The 13540-nt window shown below is 32.7% G+C and overlaps 1 non-coding gene across 1 annotated transcript; it reads left to right on the top strand.

Moving 5' to 3' along the window:
• The first annotated feature begins 12475 nt into the window (after window positions 1-12475).
• TRNAF-AAA (transfer RNA phenylalanine (anticodon AAA)) lies at window positions 12476-12549 on the top strand. The gene has a single exon. It is a non-coding gene; the product is annotated as a tRNA-Phe (tRNA).
• Window positions 12550-13540: the final 991 nt, after the last annotated feature.

Raw genomic sequence — 13540 nt, 5'->3', positions numbered from 1 at the left:
ATGGTGCTGAAAATCAGGACCCCAATTTAATTGTAAGGATTGCAAATACATAAGTAGACTAACTGAAGGACTTAGTAAGTCTCCTTTGCTAAATCAAAGGCCCTAATTAGGTAACACTGGAGCCATGAGTTCTGCAATGGAGACACTACTTGGGTGGACAAGTCTGAGAATCTTTAATTGTGTCCAATTGTCACCTACATGGTGGAAGAGAGTATCCTTTTCTTGGGTGGTGGCCATGTAAAGACATGATCTGACACAGATATCTCACAAGATGAGTGTCTAATAATACACATTTATAAAATAAAGCAAGACAAGGAAGGAGAAAGGAAAAAGAAATTGAGCAAATTCTGTATCTATCTCCACTCTAAACTCTATAATACACTTTGTAATTCCATGTCAGTCAAGGAGATAAGAGAATCTACAAAAATTTGTATTCTTTAGAGATAAATGATATCCTGAAAAAACATTCAACACAGATGAATTATTAAGCAGAAGAATAAACAAGAAAGCTATTGGTTATTTTTACTTATCAATAAGAATGAAAAATCATAAACAAAATTTTAGCACATAAAATAACTCTGGATATTACTTTAATAACAAAAACTGTTATTATGCTTGTTTATCCCAAGTAATAAACACAGCATTTGATAAAGGATAGTTATTAATATGAATTTTTTATATTAGGTCAACAGAGAGTTAGTAGATATGCTAATTGAGGAGATAACCAAAAAGAAAACTTCCATTTCTAAAAAAAGTCTTCCTGAAGCTGAAAATTGATTTTCTTTCTTATATCAAGGAAAACATCTCTATTGCACACAAATCGTTGGTAATATTTGAGTTCAAATGAATTTCTTTTAAAGTATGAAGTCTCTCAGAGTTTGTGTCATGTTCTGGAGGTTCATATCAACACTACAACAAAAAAAACCTGCAAAAATAACACCAAAAATTAACCTTGGAATTAAACTTTTAAATAAGGGTTATTTCCAGATAACATGATTGTTATATAGAAACAAACAAACAAAAACAAGGGAAATCAGTTAATCTATTATATCAAAGGGAAACATTAGGAAACATTCATATAATAGTATTTTAAAAGACAAACACACCAAAATGTTAATTATGCTTACATTCACGTTGCTTTAATATAGGAAAATAAAATATGTTTATTCTAGCTTTTGGATTTTCATATTACTTATCTGATCAGAAAGAAGAGTTGCTATTTAAAATTTTAAAGGAATGGGGAATTGCATTAGTTAGAGTTTTAGTGACTTGATATATAGAGTGCGTATTGGTCTTTATTCTTGTCAAACTCTAAATCACTTTCTGGTTTTAAGTTAGACACTAATGTAGATAAATTAACTCTAGTGGGTCACTTGGGTATCATGCAGAGCAATGCTCTAATATGGAAAGTACAGGAAACTGCATAATAAATGTGGACTAATACAAAAGGCAACTGTATGTTTTCAGTGGTCATTTTTGTTTCTTTAACAAGTGTATCAGAACATGCAAAGTTCAAAACATATGTGTTCTTTCCATATTTTAATGTCAAAAGTCAGTATTTTATTCTGCCATGTTTCTATTTGACCAAATAACTGTATTTAATTGCTTTAATTGTCCCTTCCTATTTAATTGTTTTCAGAGCATTTTTTCAGATTTGAAAATTGCATCATTGGTGAGAAATCTTAATTTGGGGGATGAATTTAATTTTAGAAATCAGGCAAATGCCACTCAAAATCATGTATGGTGGTTAAGCCTATGATCAAGGTTTGTAGCAATGTGTTGGTCAAATATCTCAGGACATATAATATAATGGCAAAAAATTTACCTGGGAGCTTGGGACCTGGTTGTAACACCTGTGCAAAGGGTTGTGGATTTTAGAGACATCTTTTAAGAACTTCTAACATCTGTTCTATCATCTTAAAATATAGTAATATTAACTTCCCTTTTCTTATAAAGTTTGTGGTCAGAAACTAATACATCAAGTAGTATTCTTGTTTCTGTTGCAAACAGGGTCTATGTAAATATCCTGGGCTCTGGGAGCATTTTTGACATTCATAGTTTCGGAGCAAACAAATCAAGGTCATACATGTGTTCTAAATACATGTGTTCTAAAAATGTTTAATAAAGTATAAATAAAAGTTTAATTTATAACCACATATTTTCTACAATACAAACATCTGACTGCAATATTCCAAACATTGATGCATGTTTATACAGAGAATATCCTTTCCTTCTATATTTTATATAAGTAGTAGTACTCCATTTTTCCTCATTTAATACATGTTGGGTCTAAGTAGCTATGATGTATGTATAAACTACTTTCTAAAGTATATATGAAATTTATAACCATTCTTTTTACCAGAAAAAATAATACTTTCTTAACATATATCGATGTATATAAAACATTATTTATGAGGTTTTTGGGAGGAGATTGTTAGAAGTTTATAGCAATTATGATAAATATTTAGTGAATTAATTCTGAATAAAGTCTTCTGAGGAGATAGCTATTTATGAGAAGCATTCATTTTCTTCTTTTTCACTTTTGTGATTATTCTCAAATGTTACTTAGGTTTCAAGATCAATCTCTATAAATCCATTTCTCCTTCATTATATGAGTGAAGTTGATGTTGACTTTGGTTCTCAGGAGATGAGAAAAGATCCGTTTGACACAGCATTTTGTACAGAATTTATGGTAATGTCTTCTTATATCAAGTCTCCATACTTCAGATCTTAAAGTGTTACAAAGTTTAGTTCAGTATATTGTGTCGATTGTCATCATCAGAATGATGCAACCTATTGTTTCAAAACAATAGTGTGTGTGTGTGTGTGTGTGTGTGTAAATTTTGTCAAAAAGAACCTGTTATCTGCTACTGGCTCATATCATAAAGTTTAGAATATTTTGTCCTAATTTTTATTATCCTTATTTTGTATTAAAAAACACAAGACATGTATCTTGTAAAATATATATATATATATATTTAAAAAAATGATCAGGTAATACACAGACAGGATTCACATGGCCTAGTTCTCAAATTAAGTCTCATAAAATTATTTTGTAAAAGACCATAATCCATTCACATTTCATTCGAATGATTTAAGATGAATACTTAAATGAGAGGCCATGTTCTCACGCAGACTCCCTATGCATGTGCTTCTATTTCGTATGTTCACTGGCTTGTCTTTCTTAATATCTTTTACTCTTTCCTCATTTTTTGAACGCTAAATATTTGGGAGACACAGAAATTAACCTCACTCTGCCTTTGCTCTTGATACATTCATGTACAAGACCAAGACAATCTGCCCAGTTACTATTGCTTTAGCGCTCTATACAACTTTCTTTCTCTCTCCCTCCTTGGTCTCATCCCACCAGGCACACGGGCCCCTTTTACTTCTTCCTAAGCAGCTGAAGGCCTTTGGACTCGCCACTCTCTTACCTGCAATGCTCAGTCCCTCCAATGTCCACAGGACTTGTGTATCAATTATTTCTGATTTTTGCTCTAATGTTCCCTTCTCAGTAAAGGCTTCTATTACTACAGAATTTACATTTCAGTTCTTCCACTACGAGCTTCCAATGCCCATTACCTCCTTTATTTGTCCTCATAGCACTTACCATATGATCTCACTTCTAAAGCAGGCCTTTCATGGCCAGGTGATCTAAAATTCTAAACCCTTCTAACACTACTCTCTCATCTTCTTCCGAGTACTTTTCTCTGTATTATGTATCACTATTTCAAATTGTTTTATAATTTGCTATTTTTATTACTATTATTAGAAGTGTATCTTTGATTTTATTAAAAGGAATAACTAACTTCTTGGTGTTTCTCTGTATAGCAGCATAGTGCCAAATGCTGTTTTTTTATACACTGAAATCACTTTAGGATATCTTTTTCTGCAACACTGGATAATTTTGCTCTTAAAAATACTTATGCAGGTGTATATATGTATTTTTTTAATCCTTTGTTTAAGATACAATCTTTATTGGGTCTGCACCTCCATTCTAGATCCTGTTAGAAATGATATTTTTGCTATTAGCAGGGTTCAAGAGTTAACCCTGCTTGAGTTTGGTAATAAAAGGTTGTTAAAGTTTAAAAATAATAATAATAAAATAATAATAATAATAATAATGGCATGCACATACCATTATTCCATTATTATTATTCCATTTTTGTTATTTTCAGGGTATGATCACAAAAATATCTCATACAAATAACTGTACATTCATGGGAATATCTTTACATGGCAGATTTTGAGAAGTAGAATCGCCATGTTACAGTCTATACAGATTAAAAAAAAAAAACAGACATTACTCATGTATTTTCCAAAAATCATTACCACATATTCCTTGTCTTGTGCATGACAATGACAAACTCCCCATATTCTCAACAATATCTTATACTATACCTCCATGAGTTTTTGCCAATCTGATTGAGAACTATGTTAACAAGTTTAACATATTTACAGATCTTTACTGGCCTTTAGCCATTTTCATGACTTCTTTGTGGTTTAAACATTGATATAATTGATCATACCTCTATTTGGTTATTTGCATTTCTTCTCAATGATTTTGAGTACGTTTTGATGTATTTTATGTGTAAACTATTTGTTATTAGTTTGTAAATACTTTTACTGGGCTGGTGCTGGTATTTTATTAAGCTATACTTATTCTGTGTTTTGTCCCACATAAGAGAAATCAGTGATCCCTGTTCCATTTAACAATCCATTCATCAGTTCCTTCATGATATGAAATATTTTATCATTTAATAAAATTAAACCGAAAAATAGATACACGGATTTGCTTTTGATTATTGTCTTTAGGATGTATTTTACCAACAATATATTCCCTTAATTGGGGGGAAGTTACCATAGCTTTATACTACATTTCTATGAGTGCTAGGGCACTTCCTTCTCCCTTTGTTATGCATTATCAAAATTCTTTTGCTTCCTTGTTCTTTTCTGAATATCTTCCCCTAAACTTATGTTAGGCAATGATTACTATTGTTTTTTGCAGAAAGAATGGCTTAACTTTACCCATAGTAAAAATTTAGTGAGGCAAACACATTGAATTTACCGTCTTTTAAATGAGCTCAATCAGCAATCCTTTTAAATAAAGTACTTATAAAGTATATAATTATTGTTCTCTCACTCTATTTGTGTTTCTTACTGTGTGAAACAATGAACACTACTTAAAAGCAAATCAATCCCTTCCTTAATGAAAAACAACTATTATGAAAAAGCTATTAAATTTCCCTACAATAAAATGTATATTAATTAAGATAAAACAACAATATCTGCCTCATCCTTTTAGATCACAAGAGAAAAAAGCGTGCCAAAAAATGTTCAAAATCACTATTTCTTCTCAACACACTTTTTGTTTAATTCTTTTCATATGTTTAGAAGGAAATAAGAAAAACAATAGGTATTCTCCATTCTTCTTGAACTTTTTTCTGAGTCTCCATACTCCTTGAGTATTCACAATGGTGGCCACCTGGCTTTTTATACTGCTGGAGCCTTTGGCCCTACTATGGCATTTGGGAACACTAGTTTGCCTTCCTTCTTCCTGTCTAATTGGCAGCCTGCCCCAGGACGTTCAATTCTATTACTTCTTCCTAAAATAAAAACTCTCTACATTTTTTTTCTCTTTCAACACCCATCTATCTTTCTATATTAGCATGGTTTCTACCCTCTCTTTTGCTGGATGATTCATATCAGCACTGTTCTTCTAAATCACAGTTCTCTTTAGATTCATGCTCAAAATTCTCAAAACACACTTTATTGTAATTCTTTACTAACCAGTTTCTTCTTCTCAAGGGTTCTCAGTTTCTGTTGATATTATCATATGATATTGGTTATCTCTGTTCAATATTTATGATTTCTTCTCTAGCTCTCTCATACTAACCAGAAGCATCCAAATAAAACAAACAAACAAAAAAAACCCAACAACAAAAAACAACTATAATCAATTTTTTCTCACAGTACATTTTTATCTTTCCCTTTTTTGCTATTGCAACCATCACCACCATTTCTAGACTGTTAATCACTTTGCCAGAATGTCTCAATAGTTGTATGCTGTTCTTCCTAAATTCACAAATATGGTTGCCAAATTAATTTCCAAAAATCACATTGCCACTGCCCTTCTAAAGAAAAATAGTAGGTTTTCTATAAATATTTATTGACTATCTGGTTGAACGTTCCCTTACTCCCCATTACCAATAATATATTTATAAAATACTCCATGATAGCAATTAAGATTTCTGTGTTATGTTATCCTTCTTGAAATCTCTATTCTGAGACTTAAGCTCTGATTTCCTCATTGTCCTGTGACACATCCATAATTATGTCTCTGTATTCATAACTTGTCATGTATATAAAAGCTGCATCAGTTATTTTCATTCAAATGCTGTAGAAATAGAAAATTGATTTCCAATGAAAAGTTCCTTAATTGTTAAAGCTTTCCATGACTTATACCTTGTTTACAATGTCTGTATTATATAACTCATTGAACACTTGTCTATTACTTTGTATTATAGTTATCTCTGTCTATATGTTATCTTTCCAAATAAACTATAAACTTAAAATGTGTGAGTTATATCTTTACTATTTGGTCTCTCCCAACTTGTTGCAAGTACCTTTTAAAATTCCGGTGCAACATGGTGTAATGGAAAGAAAATTGGGGCGGAGGTTTTCATTGTATCCCTGTATCTTAAAATAATACCTTTTGATAATTCTTACCATGCACCTTTCTAGACTCATTATCTAACTCCTCCTACTTCCACACATTCTACTAATAATATTTTCTGTTGCTGTTGCACCCACCTGAACTTGTCTGCCATCCTGGATATACTTGTACTCCTTTCATCATTGTGAAATTCTATAAAATTTACACTGTAAGATATAGGACTTTACTTTAGCTCAAGATTATAATCTTTAGCTCAAGATTATTTATATGTTGATTGCCCCATTCTACCAACTAGTGGAAAACATAATTTTACAAATTCAAATGAAGTCCAATCAATCCCAGATTTTCTGCATCAGCGTTTCCCATCTCCTTCTTTCCCCACGATTACATCTAGGTTTTAGGGCCTTATAAAATGTAAGCATGTCGGTGAGGTGTCTCATTCGGTGTGATCATTTGGCCTTATTGCTAACATCAATTACCTGGTACTTCACTAATATTGATACCCATAGAGATGTCTGGCTTTCTTCCTGGACATGTAGTCCAAATGGTATCCAGCACCGCAAACTTTTGTCCTAACCTCAAGGTCCTGTAGTTTCTTAGACTTTCAGTGTCTCAATAAATGTACTCTCAGTTCCTACTTTTCTTTTACTGGGGCATTTCGGGCTGTGTGCTGCTAACTCTCATTGTCCTTTACCAGGCACACCAGGAATTTGCCTCCACTATGCGTTTTCTTTCCCACGTCTTCCTTACACAATAACAGAGACACCTCCAGTGTTGATTTGCTTTTATCTCAAGTTCCATGTCCATGTCAATACTGTTCCCTATCCAATACTAGGCCCATCACCTCTCTTTGGCATTAGCTTTATAATGTTCCCCTCGGGTACAGCAAACACATCACCATTTGTTTTAATCCCTGCAACTTGTTTCTCCTGGATTGAATTGTATGTTAAGTAGGTTCACTGAATATTTCACATATCATTTTTTGCCAACCTTCTTAGGGAGATTGGAGGCAACCGAGGTTAAAAGTTGAACATTAAGAAAGAGGATAAGATTGTAGCAGAATTTCATACATACACAGTGTACACATACACTGGAGACATGTATTAACAATGACATTTTTTTTTATTCCCCCGTCTCTATTGTCCAAGAGAAATTTTCCCCAATAATTATTTTAAATAAAAATTTTAGTGAAGTATACCTTAAATATAGTAAGATTCATAAATCAAGAGTAAAAGTCAATCATTTTCTATCTGTAATTATCACCCAGATCAAGGAAGAGAAAATTATAATAAGCCCTTACTCCTTTCTAGTTAGAAGCTTAGCTCCCAAATTACCATTATATTCACATCCAAAATGTTAACTTAGTTTTGCATATATAAATATATATATATATATATATATATATATATATATATAATGTATATAGACATATACGTGTGTATACATATATATGTGTGTGCATATATCTACATCTATACCTATATCTATATCTGTATCTATAGTGCCAAAAAAATGTATATACATTTTAAGAGAGGAAAAAACTATTAACATTGTAATACCCAATATATACTGATAACAAAAGATGAATACCAGTCACGTTTGACTTCTGCAATTACAATAGGTACTCAAAGAGGTTACCATCAGCATCTAGACACTTCTGATTACTGCAAACTACTGCTTGAGCAACATTGACCAAAGTGTCCCCTTGTATACATATTTTTCCTACCTCTGGTATATATGTGTGTGTGTACACACACAGTTTATACTCTTTTGATGTCTTTCACTTGAAACTCAACCTCTGAGATTCTTCCTTATACATGTTTATTCATTCTAATTACTACCATTGTATGCATATGTCATACAATTTATCCATATTTTTTGTTCATGGACACTCGACATATTCTCAGATTTTAGCAGTTATGAATGTTGCTGTCATTAACATTATTAAAAATATCCTTTTTTTTTAGTTTCAAGTGTACAACATGATACAATAGTTAGATGTTTACACCCCTCACAAAGTGATAACTCCCTTAATCTGCTACCCCTCTGACCTCATATATAGCTGTTACAATACCACTGACTGTACTTTACATCCCATGACTATATAAATTTAATTATAGTTGACATTCAGTATTATTCTATTTCAGCTTCTGGTGTATAGTGCAGTGGTCAGGCATCTACACAGTCTATTAAGTAAGACTGAGAAAGACAAATACCGTATGATCTCACTTATGTATGGAATCTAAAGAACAGAATAAATGAACAAATAAAACAGAAACAGACTCAGAGATATGTAGAAAGAAAACTATGGTTGCTAGATGGGAGGGGGGTGGAGATGGGAGAGAAGGTGAAGGGATTAGAAAGTACAAATTACTAGTCCCAATATAGTCACAGGGTATGAAACACAGTATGGGCATTATAATCAATAATGTTGTAAAGATTATGTAGGGTGTCAGATGGGCACTGGACTTATCGGGGGATCACTTCATAAAAATATATTTTGATGCACACATATATGTATATTCATATAAACATATGTACACTATTCTGCTGGTTACCACTAGGATTTGGAAGTGCTGGATCAGGCTATGTTTTTAGCTTTAGCTGATATTAGCAATCTGTTTTACGAACTACTAGGCTATGTTAGTTTTTGTTTTGTTTCATTTCTTAGCTTCTTGCCCAATAGACTTTAACAATTTTATAAATCCTTGGGGAAGAATCTGTAGGATCTAAAGTTTATTTTTGTACTCCTTAGTCACTGAGATATTACTCTGAATTCCTGGCTGCCCATACTGCAATTTTTGTCTCTTCTTCCATCTGAGATTATTTAAAGCTCCACTAGCTTCTCTAAATTTTAGCGTCAGCCTTGCCTAAATTCTTAGGTTCTTATCCTGCACCAAACAATGGTGCATGACCATAGGAAAAAGCAGCATAAAGAATGTCCACTTCTCTGAAAACACTCTTAAGATCTTGATGACTGCATGTCTGGTTTCTGGTTGAATCAGCAGTTCTTTAATATCTTCAATTTTGTTTTGTTTGTTTTCTGACATGACATTTTATGCAGTTTTCTTGTTTGTTTGGCTTTTTGTTTGTTTGTTTCTCTCAATTGGGATGTTGATTGTCTAAGAACTATCTCTCTAACATATTTGGTAAAAATGTTAGAGCATCTTCAGTTGAGGATTTTGGGGGGATGGACTGGTGATTGTTCCAGATTTCTTCAGTTGAGATAGTTGAAGTATGTCCCACCCCGGGAGGTACAATATTGTACCTTATATTCATAAACTATAGAAGGGAATCTATGTACTGAAAAACACTTCTGCCAAAGATGCTGTACATTTTGAATCTCTGATCCCAGAGGCTAAAATAAGCACTATGCTAATGTGTGTCCTTGTCTCTAAAATCAAACATTTTGAATGAAGCAACATATGCAAATCATTCCAAATCTGTTCAAATAACAGATGGTGGGATGCTTCCAATTCTAATAGTTCTGCAACTAACAATTGTCATAGCTTTGGTATTTATTAGAACTGATCATTTACCTTCTAAACTGCCATTTAGAAAAATTCCATGTCATTTCTCAAACTATTTAATATCATTCATAACGTCAGAATATAAACATGAGATTCAAATCAGTTCTTACACTGTCCTTGAATGGTGCAAAGACTGTAAGATACTATCAAACAAAATGAAAGAATTGAAGTGAAAAACTGTAGGAACTTAAATTGATATTTTCATTTGCTAGTATAATTATGTTTTTATGAGTGCAAACATTGTTTTACTTGACAAAAAGGGAGACTTTCTGTAATTACTGGGTCCACTTTACGTAAATATTTATTGATTTATTCAAAAATATCTAATAAACAGTTACTCCAGGCTAGGCAGAAGTTTTCATATAAGTAGCTTTCACGTATATAAAGCACATTTGTTAAATGACTATGCTTGTTACATCCAGATTCTGTCTCACTTACATTTAATTTATTATTATTTTATTTTTAGGAATCTTAATTAAAAGAAAAATGTGCTGGGAATTTTTGTTAATTCCAAAATAAAGATTAAAGACAATGTATAATTACAAAAATATTAAATCCTGAGGGTGGGGTAGAGTAGAAATCAATCTCATACTTCCAACCGTGTTTACCACTTGTCTAGCAATTATCATAAGTGCTTCCCTACCACTGAGAGTGAGAAAGAAAGCTGTTGCTGTTGCTGCCACTTCTGTGTTGTATGTTGCTATTTTATCCAATCTATTCCTGTAAATAACTTTTCAAAAACCTTAAATACCTATTTCAAAAGCACTCCTTAAAGCAAAGTACCCACTCATCCGTCCTTCTCAGATTTAGTATTCAGCTGCCAAAAATTCACAAAGGATGGAACAGGCCTACTGAGAAAAAAAGAAAAAAGAAAAAAAAAAGAAAAAATAGAACTATACCCCCGTGTTATATTTAGACACAACTGTTTATTTTCTCTTTTCATGGTGGTAATACATTTTTTTAAGTTAATGCATAGACATTTAAATAAAACAGATTAAAAAATTAATGAAAACTGAACTGGGAACAAAATGCTTTCAATTTGGCATAGGTAAATAAAAATACTTATACTTTATTACCATATTTTATCATATATTTGGGGCTTTAGGATTTTTCTTTTTCTTTTTTTTTTTTTTTTATGAGTGTACATACCATCAATGTTTCTGAATGGCATTGGGGAGAACAACATCGTATGTCTGAAGTAAGATTACTTCTAAGTTATTTCAAGTAGATATATTTCAATTAAAATTATGGGACAATAATACACATCTAGAAATCTGCATAAATATGTGTAGTCCCAGCTCTGACACTAACTACTCCTTTCTCTGGACAGGACACATCCTAACCTTGTAACAATAACATGGAGAGTTGGAATTCATAATCCACTGAAATACCTTTCAGGTTTAGTGATTTATCACCTGTTTCTGGCTTTCTTCTAACAAAGGACTTCACTCATAACATCTTTGCAAAAGAATTCTAGCTAGTTTGTTGTCTTTCAAAATTTTTTATTATTCTTCATAATTTTTCCTACCCTGCCAGGCCTCACCTTGTATATACCTGCCCAACTCATTACACATCAATCGTTTGCTTCTCTAACTATGATGACTATCATATCAAGTATACATTGATCTGTTTGACTGTCAATACCTACACTAACCCTACCCAACTCAATTCTGACGTTCCAATTTTATATTCCACTAGCCCTCACAATATAGCTTCTATTTCCACCACACTGTTCCTTTTATTTTTCATTTTTTCTTCCTTTCAACCTCACCATTGATACACCTATAAATTTACTTCTGCTGTTCTTTACAATCAAAATGTTCTTTTCCTTTTACTCTCGTCTTCACCATTTCAAAAGAGCATCATCTTTTCAGTGTCCACATACAATGACTTTAGATTACGGTTTTAATTTTCTTAACTTCCTATGCAAGTTAAACAAAGTGTTTGTAAATTTTGCCCCCCTCAAAAGCATAGTGCCATAAACTATGTAACAAACATATATGTGGTTGGTCACATCATAACCTGTGGATCAATTTTTTTGTATTGCTTGTCACATATTCATATAATTCATATAATCTCATTTAAGGATAAGGAAGTGCCAGTTTAGACCAAGAAACTTAATGATACACATCAGACATAAGAAGGAGCTATCTAATTCAATTGAAATTGTTCTAAGGTACCAGGAATTAGTTAATGCGTACTCATAACAAGATGTAAAAGAGCTATGAGAATAAAAAGAAGGATGCTTTAAAAAGGATTTGTTTGGGGTGGCCAGTTAGCTCAGTTGGTTAGAGCATAGTGCTAAAAACACCAAGGTTGCCGGTTCAATCCCCGCATGGGCCACTGTGAGCTGTGTCCTCCTTATAAATAAATAAATAAATAAATAAATAAATAAATAAATAAATAAATAAATGCATACATACACATATACATACATACCTACATACATACATATATAGGATTTTTTTGTTGTGCGTTCAGAGCGACTCAAAGAGGATGTGTGGATGGGCCTCATGTCTCTCAATTCAAGCTAAGTGACAAACGCTTCACTGGATCATTTCTAAAGTTCAAAACTTGTCTCCTATATTTGGGGGTATGGGACAGTGGTGTATCAGCCAGATTTCTTCTAATACATATACATATGTATATGGAGGAGAGAGAGAGACAGAGAGAGAGAGAGAGAGAGAGAGAGAGAGAGAGAGAGAGAGAGAGATTTTGAGGAAATGGCTCACATGATTGTGAACATTTCTTTCAAAGTTGAAGCTGCTCCACTTCTCCAACTCCAGCTGGCTGTGAACTAGCTACCTGCAGCCAGGGAAAGAGCTGGGCTTGGCTCCCTCCCTCATGCTCTTCATCTCCCTCTTCACTCATTACCCTGTTTTCCCGAAAATAAGACCTTGCTGAGCCATCAGCTCTAATGTGTCTTTTGGAGCAAAAATTAATGTAAGACCCGGTCTTATTTCAATATAACATAAGACCGGGTCTTATATAATATAATATAATATAATATAATATAATATAATATAATATAATATAACATAACATAACATAACATAACATAACATAATATAATAATATAATATAATACCAGGTCTTATATTAATTTTTGCTCCAAAAGATGCATTAGAGCCGATGGTCTGGCTAGGTCTTATGTTTGGGAAAACACGGTAAGTAGTATTTCTAACTATTTAGGTATTGAGGGGTATGCATGGAGAAGAGAAAAGGGGAGCAAGAAAGTCTAACTTTGTAAATGGAGCTGCTGAATGTGAACTTTAGGTTACTGGTAACTGCTCATGTATACCATATATCACTACCTCTTCTGATTGGCACTTGG

This window comes from Rhinolophus ferrumequinum, chromosome 4 (genome assembly GCF_004115265.2).
Source record: "Rhinolophus ferrumequinum isolate MPI-CBG mRhiFer1 chromosome 4, mRhiFer1_v1.p, whole genome shotgun sequence".
Lineage (NCBI taxonomy): Eukaryota > Metazoa > Chordata > Mammalia > Chiroptera > Rhinolophidae > Rhinolophus > Rhinolophus ferrumequinum.
This window is presented reverse-complemented; position numbering and strand designations above follow the sequence as displayed.